Here is a 13,953-nt window from a genome sequence, read left to right as displayed (position 1 = left end):
ATATTTCTCAATGAAATTGGGTTACTCCCCAAACGGTCAACTAAAAGTTTAACATTTTGGTTAAACTAAATCTCATCTGAAAAAATTTAACAATTCAATATAGAAATGTGATACAAATTGATTTATTTCGATTTTTTTTTTCTTTACGAATAAGGGAGCTACATTATAAAAATTCTCAAAATTAAGGTTGGCCTAATTATTATTTAATTAATTAATAATTATTATTTAATCATATAGAATAAATAACTATTCTAACACCCTCAAAATTAATTCATGGCCAATTAAATTATTTCCACATAACGTGACAGTGCAAAGGTTACCCTTAATGGATATCAAATCAATTAACATTAATTTATTAAATTGTTCGAACTAAAGTATATAACTAATAAAGCAATTAGCGATAATAAATCACTGTAATTCCCAGCCTGAAAAGGGTTAATTACACCACTGGGCTCACAAAAGGCCTAACAGCTCACAATTAAAGAGAATAAACAACAAGTACTCTTCTCTTGAGTACTTGTCAAATGAAATTTTCACACAAACACTCACACAAATCGAAACAAGCAAACAAACGTCGTGTACTAATAAACAATCGTATTCATCTTTCGTTAAAAACGATTTCATACGACCTGCATCCATCACAACACCAGGTCGATTGTACTCGTGTATGAGGGGGTGGTGGTGGTAGTAGTGGTATCTATTGAATGAAAGATATGAGCCGAACAATAATAATGGCTATGGGGTGGGGTGTGATGAAGGTAGTATTGGCGAAGGAGTTAATTAAATGAATACGGAATTTTATGGCATGGAGAAGGGGGAGCGGCAGAAAAAGAAAACACAACAAATGACATCAAAAAAACCTGAAATTGTGTGAAATAATTTTTGTATGTATCCGTCTGTCCATCCGCGTTCCCATCGAATGATTTTTTTCTACGATTCATCAAACAACGACCCGTTTGGATTTATTTTCTTTTCAATTAGTTTTTCTTTCTTTCTATTGTTTTTAGTTGAGGCAATTAGGTAACAAAGATAAAATAAATTCATTAATCAAGGCTGTCATCAATAGTTGATATTTTACATATATTTGTACAAAACAAATATATACTTTTCCGATATAAGCACTCATAGAAATTATGCAAGTAACTCATAGCAAAAAGAAAGCAGCTCTTAGACTATAGTAACGTATGATATTATAAAAAAAACTTCAGATTAATTTAGTTTATACACCCAGAAAAAAGGGGCTCTAATGCCAACTGAACTTTATTTTAGTTCATGAAGATTAGTTGATTTTAGTTAAATTTTGCACAGTATGAGTAAATATTCCATATTTCAATAATTTTTTGCTAACTTTAATGACGTCAACTAAAAATAAGAAAAAAGTTGTATACAAATATAGTGAACAATTTTACTAAAAAATAAAATAGTTCATATTTTCCTAAAATGGCAGAAGTTTGCCTAAATTGAGTTCGTAGGTCTCTCAAATGAGTAAATTTTACTAAAATTGTACCTGTCTCGAACTTCGTACAGCGCTAAAGACATTTTAACAAATTTTTAAATCCAATTTTTTCTTCCAAAATAACAGAAAAAAATTAATTATTTTTAAAAAAATGTTCTTCAATTTGACAAAAAGTATTAACTTATTTGTAACATGTTGCAATTAGAAAACTATTTTAAAATTAAAATTTTCTAAAATAAACCAACATTTTCTTCCACGGTGGGGTCACTTTTTTTGGGTGTATTATATAGCTTCTTTCCCCTTAGAATAGCTCCTATATTTATTTTAAATTTAATTAAATGACTTCTTGTGTAGTTATCAATTAAAAAATAGGGACAGTTGCCCTTAATTACATGTTGCACGTATTGCCTTGTCGTGAATGTTAGTTAGCTGAGTATATACCGATTCCATAAAACGGACGTCAAAAAAATTGTTAGATGGCATTATCTTTATCTTTCTCGATTTTGCTAAAATGTTCATATTGGTACGGATATAAATATACCATACATGGATATCGATGTCAGCTTAATATACTTTTTTATTTACCGGTGTTATCGATTCTTTGTGGTGTATAATATATTCCGGAACTCTCAGCACGAGCCCTTTCTCATTTGATAAATGTACACCAAGTTTTTATTCTCTTTTTGATTTTACATAATTTATTTTCATAGTCGATTAATTATTATAAATAGTTTGGTTAACACTAATAAACTCGTTTTGTTTCATTAATAATTGTGGTATATAACCACTTTAACGGTATTGCCTCCATTGGTTATGTGTCTGTAAATTAAAAATTTATAGATGCAAAAATATTTCCGATTTCAACTTATTTTGATTTTATATTCCCTCTCTCTCCCTCTCTCTCTTAGCATATAAAAGTTATAATCTCAAAAGACTGTAAAGTCCGAAAGATAAACAAACAAACAAGCATGCAATTACCAAAGACTATTAATAAAGAAGACATGAGATAAGCTTGCTCTTCCTCTTTTTCTTGAAAAAACAGAGATTAATATCATACATGTTCCATGAGACGTTGCAACTTTTTTTCGGTTTCTCTTTTCATTTTGCATTCGTAACAAAACTTAATTCGCTTATTTTAGCAATTTTTTTAACTCATAAACGAACAAAAACACTTTGTGAAACATTTTATTAATAATTTAGTGCAACCGACACAGAAATTTGCGTGAAATGTTGGAGAAAATAGCTAAATAAAAATTGTCTGCATCAAACCAGTAAGTTTGGAGCGCTTTTCCAACAAGTATGATATTAATCTCTGTTTTCTAGTACTAACACTATCAAAGCCCATTTCACGTCTTCTTTATTAATAGTCTTTGGCAATTACCGACGTTGTCATATCTCACAAATAAGAAAACCAGTTGATGTGAAAAATAAAAATCAACCTAATAAACGACAGACGAATGACTGTTGCAGCTTTTGTTTTGGCCACCTATCTCTCTCTCTCTCTGTATTGCTCCCGCTCTCACAACCCATCAACAGAATGAGGATTGACGTTTTTTCTCATTCTTGTTATTGTATTTACTTTAGACTTGCCTTACAACATTTTACGTTTATTTTGATGGAATTCATAGATACCAATTATAATGCTAATTGAGCACGAACAACAACACAACTTGGGCAAAATTTTCTGCGGATTCACACATAAACAAATACTTCATCATCATCGTCACTAGCATTGTGCTACATTTGCTACTCAACAAACAGACTGTGATAGTTAGACAAATGAAATAAGCACAATACAATATAGATGTCCATAGAGAAAGAGTGTGGCAATAAAGGATGGAGGGGAAAAAGAGAGTTTACAAGGTAGTGTTGCCAAATTCGAATGTAAGGATATTTGTGTGATAAGCCTATTAGGGTAATGGAATGACACATAGTATAATGATGGAATGTTTTTCTGATGTAGTTTATATATATATGTGTATGTGAAGTGTGTGTTTATTCAGTTAATAATTTTAAAAAATTTTACTTACGGTTACAAAACTATGGTGATGGTGATAACCCAACAACAAGGTATGTTTTGTGGGTTTTAGTTAGGCTGTAAAAAAACGAAACAAAAATAATTTAATATCAAAAATAAAGAATTTGTATAAAATTTTATTCTAATTTGGTTGTTAGGCAAATTCAGGCAAACAAATTGCAAAATGAATTTGTTCATTCTTTTTCAAAAGAGAATTCATTCGATGAAGTAGCATGCCTAATGCGATGAATGACTAAATGTCTGAAAATATCCTTGAAAGAACTCAACATATATAGAAAAATGAGCTCAAGATAATGCCAAATTCCTTAAGAAATTCCTTAAAATTTTAAACCAAAAACTTCGGTAAGGGGCTGACATGGAGCAAAATGATGCGACAGGCACCAATAAAAATGTTTTTATTTTAAATTGTAGCAGTGCTGATTAAAGCCAAAATCATTAACATCATTATTACATTTTATCTTATGTTAAACTTCTGATAAAATGTTATTATTTATTTATGTTACTTCTCATGTTAATACTTTTCTATCCGAATATTACTATACTTATCTCACATATACAATGATAATTTTTGCATCTCAATTCTATTCTCAAATTGATCTATCTTAATACTACTAACAGGTTGGCTGATAAGTCCCCGGTCTAACAAAGAAAAACACATTTTTTTTTGCAAAATTCGTTTTTATTATTATTCAACATAGTTCCCTTCAATTTTTTGATACCATTTTGGTAGTGCTCCTTCGGTTTTGCCTCAAAACAGGCCTCAGTTTCGGCGATCACCTCTTCATTGCAGCCAAATTTTTCCCTGCGAGCATCCTTTTGAGGTCTGAGAACAAGAAAAAGTCGCTGAGGGCCAGATCTGGAGAATACGGTGGTTGGGAAGTAATTCGAAGCCCAATTCATGAATTTTTGCCATCGTTCTCAATGACTCGTGGCACGGTGCGTTGTCTTGATGGAACAACACTTTTTGCTTCTTCATATGGGGCCGTTTTGCCGCGATTTCGACCTTCAAACGCTCCAATAACGCCATATAATAGTCACTGTTGATGGTCCATGCGCATCCCAAAAAACAGAGGTCATTACTTTGCCAGCGGACTTTTGAGTCTTTCCACGCTTCGGAGACGGTTCACCGGTCGCTGTCCACTCAGCCGACTGTCGATTGGACTCAGGAGTAGTGATGGAGCCATGGTTCATCCATTGTCACATATCGACGAAAAAACTCGGGTGTATTACGGATTAACAGCTGCAAACACCGCTCAGAATCATCAACACGTTGTTGTTTTTGGTCAAATGTGAGCTCGCGCGGCACCACTTTTGCACAGAGCTTCCGCATATCCAAATATTGATGAATGATATGACCAACACGTTCCTTTGATATCTTTAAGGCCTCTGCTACCTCGATCAACTTCATTTTACGGTCATTCCAAATCATTTTGTGAAATTTTTTGATGTTTTCTTCGGTAACCACCTCTTTCGGGCGTCCACTGCGTTCACCGTCCTCCGTGCTCATTTCACCACGCTTGAATTTTGCATACCAATCAATTATTGTTGATTTCCCTGGGGCAGAGTCCGGAAACTCATTATCAAGCCAAGTTTTTGCTTCCACCGTATTTTTTCCCTTCAGAAAACAGTATATTATCAAACCACGAAATTCCTTTTTTTCCATTTTTTTTTCACAATAACAAAAGTTTCTTCACAAAAGACGCTCTATCTCACAAACTAATTGACTTACAGACGTCAAATTTTGACACGAATCATTTGAAGGTTGGCATATAATATGCATTTAATACTAGTAACGCCATCTATGTGTCAGACCGGGGACTTATCAGCCAACCTGTTATAGTTTCTCACATATATGTACAATGATAATTTTATTCTCACATTGAGAGATATTTTTGTTTTGTTGCCATGTTATTCTCAAAAAAATAACTGTACGCTTTTATTTTTGGTGGCTTGACAATGCTACTCATCATAATATTGTTTGTTTTTGGATTCTGATATTTTGTTAGTAACATATGCATCTCTTGTGATAGATTTGACTCAAAACACTTGTAATGTTAGACACTCAGAGCTTAGCTTGGTGCATAATCAAGTTGTAAAATTCATTCCTGTACTTGCTTGCAAATAAACAAGGAGAAAAGCGGAAAGACAACGTTTGTTTCATTTCGAAAGGCAAACTAAAAAAAATATAACATTATATTTGCAAAGTCATAAGAAGACCTGGTGTCTATTGTGGCCTGTATTCTGAAGACTTCCACTGACGTTCCGTCTTACTGAGTCTCAGAAAATAAAAATATAAAAACTTTATAAAATTACAAAATTAAGGCGATTGTTCCTCTTTTTTGAAATTAAGGAGATTTGTCACCTTACAAAATAATTGTGACGATCATGTGAATTGGTAATATATTGTCTGAGTTTGTTTATTTAATTCTTATTATAATATCATCCCGCTACCTAAATTAAATGATCATAGACATCAAAGCAATATCAAAAAATACCATGATTTTTGGCACAACATGCCAAAAACTAATTTTGTAGTTGTCTGTCTTTGTTTTTATAAATTTAGTTAGGCTTTAAAAACAATTTGAGGTCATTGTCATGGTGGTTGGTATAGTGTCATTAGTGTCGACTAGAAAATCTCTTAAAACAGCGGGTATTAAGTGCCATTGACATCATTATAATGAGTATTTTAGTACTTTTTGCTCTGTGAAGCAATGTAGACAATTTTGCAAATATGTTTTGGCAATGATGCGCATGGTAAATATAATTGGCAACACTATTATATTTACCTAGACTAATCCTCTCTAAAGAAATAAAAAACAATTCTCTAAAATGGAGTTTTTGAGAATTTTTTTTTTTTATAATTTTATTTCGAAGAAATTACAAAAAATTTAAGATCTATTATTGTTATGACTCTCATACATTTGTGTTTACTTGCCCTTAAAGAATATACTTTACGCCAAAGGTAAATTTGATTACAATCAAATTTAAGTTTTCTTTCAGAGCAAATACTTTTTTAACAATTAATAAATTACAGTTTCTTTTCATTTTAAGCAGTGCAAAAATATTTTAATTACTTCATTTGTTATATGATCCAAACAATTTTTAGAATACTTAGTTGGCAACTCTAATCAAATACACTTCCCCACCTATACTTGTTCCTGTACACTTTCATCGCTCCCACTCGCTGTTGTTTCCCTCTTCTGACGGAAATATTCAAATGGAAATTGTAAATGAAAACAAAAAGGAGTAGGAGGGAAAGAACCATCAAGAAACGATTAAATGTTAAGCACGATAGTAAAGGAATAACAATAACAACGACAAACTTAACATGACAGCAATTACACACGACATACAACGACGGCAACGCCGTCAAACGCCATGTAACAATGCGACGCCACAACAAAACACCGTCTGCAATGGCAAATGACAACAATAGCCGTGTACGCGATTCAACAAGAATTACAATAAGAGCAGATTATAATAACACCATCAAACGTTGCAACAATAACACAACGGGTCAAATAACACCGAATAACATTCGCAAAGAAGTCTACAATAAGAAATAACCAAATGAATAAGACCATAGCAAGAGTTACTTCTTTTAGCCGTTGATGCTCTTTAACTTATATTTTAAGGTAGTATTACTCCAACTGTGCTATGTGTCAAAATAATTTGTGTACACAAACCCAGCAAACAATTTTCAAAGAGTTTCCTCGAATGGTATACTGAAAAACATATAAGCAGATTCCAAATTTTTGAACTAAAGTTCAAAACTAAAAAACAAAAATCTCGATTACAATTTTTTCCTATAGAAAATTTTGTCAAAATTTTATTTCGGTAGAAAATTTTGTCAAAATTTTATTTGTATAAAAAAAAATTCTCAAAATTTTATTTCTATAAAAAATTTGTCAAAATTTTATTTCTATAAAATATTTTGACAAAATTTTATTTCTATAGAAAATTTTATCCAAATATTTTGTCAAATTTTTATTTCAATAGAAAATTTTGTCAAAATTTTATTTCCATAGAAAATTTTGTCAAAATTTTATTTCTATAGAAATTTTTTTTTTTTAATTTTATTTCTATAGATAGTTTTGTCAAAATTGTATTTCTATAGAAAATTTTGTCAAAAATTTATTTCTATAGGAAATTTTTTAAAAATTTTATTTCTATAGAAAATTTTGCCAAAAATTTTATTTCTATTAAAAATTTTGACAAAATTTTATTTCTATAGACAATATTAAAAAAAATTCTCAAAATTTTATTTCTATAAAAAATTTGTCACAATTTTATTTCTATAGAAAATTTTGTCAAAATTTTATTTCTATAGAAAATTTTATCAAAATTTTATTTCTATAGAAAATTTTGTCAAAATTTTATTTCTATAGAAAATTTTTTCCACTTTTTATTTGTATAGAAAATGTTGTCAATATTTTATTTTTATAGAAAATTTTGTAAAAATTGATTGTCGAAATTTTATTTCTATAGAGAATTTTGTCAAAATTTTATTTCTGTAGAAAATTTTGTCAAAATTTGATTTCTATAGAAAATTTTGTCAAAATTTTATTTCTTTAAAAAATTGTCTATAGACGATTGAAGCACCTCTTAGTTACAAAATCTATCTGCAAAATTCAAGAATTCTATCTTTCTACCAAACAGTAAAACATCTATCATTTCATATCCAAATATTGATGAATGATAATGATATTTTGTAGAATTCTACGAACTGTGGCAACCAAGATCTAAAGGCAAATGCGATATTTCACTAAGAGCATAATTTAGTGTGTTATTGTGAAACTTGAGCTTGGTCTTCTTTGCCTTCTTTGCAAATTTTTGGAGATCTGATTCTGACTTCTTTCTATCTGTGAATATATCCAGCTCTCTTCAGAGTTTATTACTTAACAAAGTCCTTTCCCACTATTATCCTTTTCTTCGGGAAATATTTCTCTGCGAAGAAAATGTTTTACATGTTAAAATATTCACAATATGTACAATGACCAACATTATTGGCTGTATGTATTTTGCTTGTGTAATCTAAAACCTCAGCGTTCATATCGTTGCCACCAGTTTAATGGCAACAAAACCAGACGGTAAAATACGACAAAGATTTATGACGATTATAATAATCGTTTAGGGTCAGGTGGGTGTTACTGGAAACCTGAACCATACAACTCTAAGTGAACATACATAAGCAAATAAGCATAAATCGCATGTTTAGCACGACGACGGCGACAACATATTTCCGCTCAGCTCGATGACAAAATATTACAAGTCCAAATTTTGACAAAATTTTCTATTGAAATAAAATTTGGAGAAAATTTTCTATAGAAATAAAATTTTCTATAGAAATAAAATTTTCTATAGAAATAAAATTTTGACAAAATTTTTTATAGAAATAAAATTTTGACAAAATTTTCAATAGAAATAAAATTTTGACAAAATTTTCAATAAAATAAAAATTTTGAGAAAATTTTTAATAGAAATAAAATTTTGAGAAAATTTTTTATAGAAATAAAATTTTGAGAAAATTTTTTATAGAAATAAAATTTTGAAAAACTGTCTATTGTCTACAAAATAAATTTTGGTAAATTTTCAATAGATATAAAATTTGGCAATATTTTCTATTGAAATAAAACTTTGATAAAATTTTCTATAGAAATAAAATTTTGAGAAAAATTTGCATAGAAATAAAATTTTGAGAAAATTTTCTATAGGAATAAAACTTTGAGAAAAATTTCTATAGAAATAAAATTTTGAAAAAAAAATTATATAGAAATAACATTTTGAGAAGATTTTCTATAGAAATAAAATTTTGACAATATTTTCTATAGAAATAAAATTTTGACAAAATTTTCTATATAAATAAAATTTTGACAAAATTTTCTATAGAAATAAAAATTTAACAAAACTTTCTATAAAAATAAAATTTTGCCAAATTTTTCTATAGAAATAAAATTTTGAGAAAAATTTCTATAGAAATAAAATTTTGAGAAAATTTTCTATAGAAATAAAATTTTGAAAAAATTTTCTATAGAAATAAAATTTTGACAAAATTTTTTACAGAAATAAAATTATGACAAAATTTTCTATAGAAATAAAATTTGTACAAAATTTTCAATAAAATAAAAATTTCGAGAAAATTTTTAATAGAAATAAAATTTTGAGAAAATTTTTTATAGAAATAAAATTTTGAGAAAATTTTTTATAGAAATAAAATTTTGAAAAACTGTCTATTGTCTACAAAATAAATTTTGGTAAATTTTCTATAGATATAAAATTTGGCAATATTTGAAATAAAACTTTGATAAAATTTTCTATAGAAATAACATTTTGAGAAAAATTTGCATAGAAATAAAATTTTGAGAAAATTTTCTATAGGAATAAAACTTTGAGAAAAATTTCTATAGAAATAAAATTTTGAAAAAAAAAATTATATAAAAATAACATTTTGAGAAGATTTTCTATAGAAATAAAATTTTGACAATATTTTCTATAGAAATAAAATTTTGACAAAATTTTCTATATAAATAAAATTTTGACAAAATTTTCTATATAAATAAAATTTTGACAAAATTTTTTATAGAAATAAAAATTTAACAAAATTTTCTATAAAAATAAAATTTTGCCGAATTTTTCTATAGAAATAAAATTTTGACAAAATTTTCTATAGAAATAAAATTTTGACAAAATTTTCTATAGAAATACAATTTTGACAAAATTTTTTATAGAAATCAAATTTTGCCAAAATTTTCTGTTGAAATAAAATTTTGAGAATTTTTTATTAATCAAATAATATGTTCTGATCACTTGACATTAAAGTACCTAATTTCTCCATACAACATTTCTTAACTATGCCCATAAAAGTAGGCAACATTTTTTAGTTATCAAAATTACTAAAACTAGGCTACTCTCTATCTTTATGAATGCAAAATAAAATATATTTAGATTACTTGACATTTTAGCTAATGCATGGATAGGCCCACACCAAAAGGTGTTAAATCGTTAGATTAAAATGTGATGGTCTAGCAACATTTGCAATTTGGGTAACATACGACACCAGAGGCTATTAGAGAAAAAATACTAAGACCATACAACATTAGTTTTAAAAAAGAAAAATGAAAAAATAACGTCACCAAAGCTATGGCCCTCTTTCTAAACAACAGGATTAGATCGTCTAGTTATTAACAAAAAAACACTAAGAACACGCATGTCAAAGGTAAGGAAAGCTAAAATTAATGACGATTTAAGGAAAAAGAGGAAGCAAATAGCGAACCCTTAATAAAAAGGAAACAATTTTTTCTCTATATATTTCTCTAGAACGACCACCTTATATATCATAAAAATGCAAATATGTTGCATTAGTTTATAAATTCCTATTTAATTATTATGCATTAAACATCAAATGTGTTTTAACTATGAAAATACGCGTGCCAACTTGAAAGAAGAGTGCAATGACCATAATTTCCACCCTGACCATTAAGGGCTAATATTTCAAAAAAGTGAAGTGTGGGTTTCACTTGTTTTTACAAATTGACCATCTCAATTTACATAAATTTTCTATATTTTATATCACGGATAATATGGTCTAATTTACTGAAAGTTTTTTTTCAACTTCAAAAGAAAGCGTCCGTGTCATAAATTCTAAAAATATGTGAAAAACAAACCAGGTGTTTTGTTAAAAATATTTCAACTATGACTTTTACATTGTTGGGTTTCCACAAACTTTGGTTTTAATTTCATAATTAAAGTGGTTACTGTTACTGTCATCAAGTGACAAAATGACAATAGAGCTCATTAGACGCTGAAAGGTTAATAACATATATGAAAAATATTATTTTTATAAATATATATATGAATAACAATAGATATAATGGTAAATGAAATTTTGTAAAATGCGATGCTCTTAATGACATATTATATATACTTATTTTAAGCATTTTAGCAAACCCCAAGCCCATTTATTAAGACGGGTACAAATCTTAAATATGGATGGAAATAATGGAATAATTCAATTCTTGCCCATTAAAAAAAAAAGCTAATTCTTTTTTTCTTTTAATTAAAATTTACCATTGTTACTTTGGAATTTTGTACGCATTGTAAAACTATTTTTTGGTCTGAGATGAAATTCATTACCCCCTTTGTGAAATGATGCATTCTCCCCATAGCAAACCCTGAGCTCCCTGTTTATTTAACACCTTCCGAAATTTCTATTTTAAAAATAATAAATAAATAAACCTTTTTAGACCCAAAATTACTCACCCCACCCCCCTTAAATTTACTCTTTATGAAATCTAAAATATTACGCTTCACAAATCACTCCCAAAAAGTCTAAGTTCATCAAATTTTGCTAGTCACCACGTCTGTGTGTGTGTGCTAGATACAATTTCGTAAATGTCATGTCATTTCAACCCTTACGAGTTGGATTAAATATACAAAAAAATGTATTACCAAGCAACCCCTTTAGCACTCTTTTTTGTCAATATTTGCCAGTGTAAAATTATCATTGTAATTATGGTCGAAACACAAAAGCGAAATCCTTTAAAATGTCAAAGTTTACTTGAATGGAAGAAAATCGATAATTCACGAAGCCAACAAAAATGGCATTGTAAGAAATGTAAACAAAAAAGGACAATGATTAAGAACTTTTAGCTTTTAGCCTTTTGAGGGTCGTTGAGAATATAAAAAATCCCCATTCCCACAATTACTTTTTATATTTATATTATTATTAAAATTTTCTCACAAATTTTAAGTAAGCTTTTGTTAATTATGTTTTTGTGTAGGTACTTTTAATATTCAAAAGAAATAAGATTCTAAAGGTGTCATGGCAACCCTTAAAATTATGATCTATTCTCCCACACAAAATGCCTTCAACCAAGGCAAATTTCTTCTCTGCAAACTTCAAGGGAGAGTGATGGTTGCCAATATTGGTCATGGTTGGCAATGATGGTGATACATGAGGACAAGAAACAAAGCATTCAAGCAGGGTGGCCATTTTCGTCCGATCGGACCAATTTTGGTCTAAAAAAATTATTAATTTTTAAATTTGGTCCGATGGTTGGACCAAATGGAATTTGGTTGATTTAGGTCAATTTTCATCAAAATTTTCTATAGAAATAAAATCTTTGACGAATTTTTTTGTAGAAGTACAATTTTGAGAAAATTTTCTATACACAGAAAAAAAAGTAAACTACATTATGGGAAAATGAACGATCTCGTGCGAAAATTGAACTAAATTGTATTCCACCGTAGTGCAATGTGTGTGAAGATAAATTCGAATTTGAAATTTGCAGCAAAAACTTAGCCGAGACACAAACCAGCACCAAAAATATTTTTCAAAGTCGAATTTGGGATTTCAAATTCGAATTTGGATTTTTAGTATTTGGCTTATTATTTAAAAACTAAGCCGCGTGCGATATAGAGACTAGGCTCATTGGAAAGGGCTTGAGCTCAGCTTTCATAATCACAAAAGTCTTCATTAGAAAAGTATTTGTGAAAAGCGAAAATTTGAAAACAAAATTTTGATCAAATTTTTACAACGGGCCCACTGTGCCAAAACTAAGCCGCGTGCGATATAGAGACTAGGCTCGTTGGAAAGGGCTTGAGCTCAACTTTCATAATCACAAAAGTCTTCATTAGAAAAGTATTTGTGAAAAGCGGAAATTTGAAAATGCTTTTTCAACAAATTTTTACAACGGAGCCCACTGTGCCAAAAATAAGCCGCGTGCGGTATAGAGACTAGGCTCGTTGGAAAGGGCTTGAGCTCAGCTTTCATAATCACAAAAGTCTTCATTAGAAAAGTATTTGTGAAAAGCGGAAATTTGAAAACAAAATTTTGATCAAATTTTTACAACGGGCCCACTGTGCCAAAACTAAGCCGCGTGCGATATAGAGACTAGGCTCGTTGGAAAGGGCTTGAGCTCAGCTTTCATAATCACAAAAGTCTTCATTAGAAAAGTATTTGTGAAAAGCGGAAATTTGAAAATGCTTTTTCAACAAATTTTTACAACGGAGCCCACTGTGCCAAAAATAAGCCGCGTGCGGTATAGAGACTAGGCTCGTTGGAAAGGGCTTGAGCTCAGCTTTCATAATCACAAAAGTCTTAATTAGAAAAGTATTTGTGAAAAGCGGAAATTTGAAAATGCTTTTTCAACAAATTTTTACAACGGGCCCACTGTGCCAAAACTAAGCCGCGTGCGGTATAGAGACTAGGCTCGTTGGAAAGGGCTTGAGCTCAGCTTTCATAATCACAAAAGTCTTCATTAGAAAAGTATTTGTGAAAAGCGGAAATTTGAAAACAAAATTTTCATCAAATTTTTACAACGGGCCCACTGTGCCAAAACTAAGCCGCGTGCCATATAGAGACTAGGCTCATTGGAAAGGGCTTGAGCTCAGCTTTCATAATCACAAAAGTCTTCATTAGAAAAGTATTTGTGAAAAGCGAAAATTTGAAAACAAAATT

General features: G+C 29.4%; 1 protein-coding gene across 1 annotated transcript in view; it reads right to left on the bottom strand.

The window, feature by feature from the left end:
* Positions 1 to 13,953, bottom strand: part of LOC142220596 (uncharacterized) — a 72,230-nt gene that overhangs the window by 24,509 nt on the left and 33,768 nt on the right. The window contains exon 2 of the mRNA XM_075289802.1: positions 3,487 to 3,551. The gene's annotated coding sequence lies outside the window, so the exon portion shown is untranslated. The remainder of the gene's footprint in view (positions 1 to 3,486; positions 3,552 to 13,953) is intronic.

The sequence above is a fragment of the Haematobia irritans genome, chromosome 1 (genome assembly GCF_050003625.1).
Source record: "Haematobia irritans isolate KBUSLIRL chromosome 1, ASM5000362v1, whole genome shotgun sequence".
Lineage (NCBI taxonomy): Eukaryota > Metazoa > Arthropoda > Insecta > Diptera > Muscidae > Haematobia > Haematobia irritans.
Note: the sequence above shows the minus strand (reverse complement) of the source record. Positions and strands in the feature narration are given on the sequence as shown.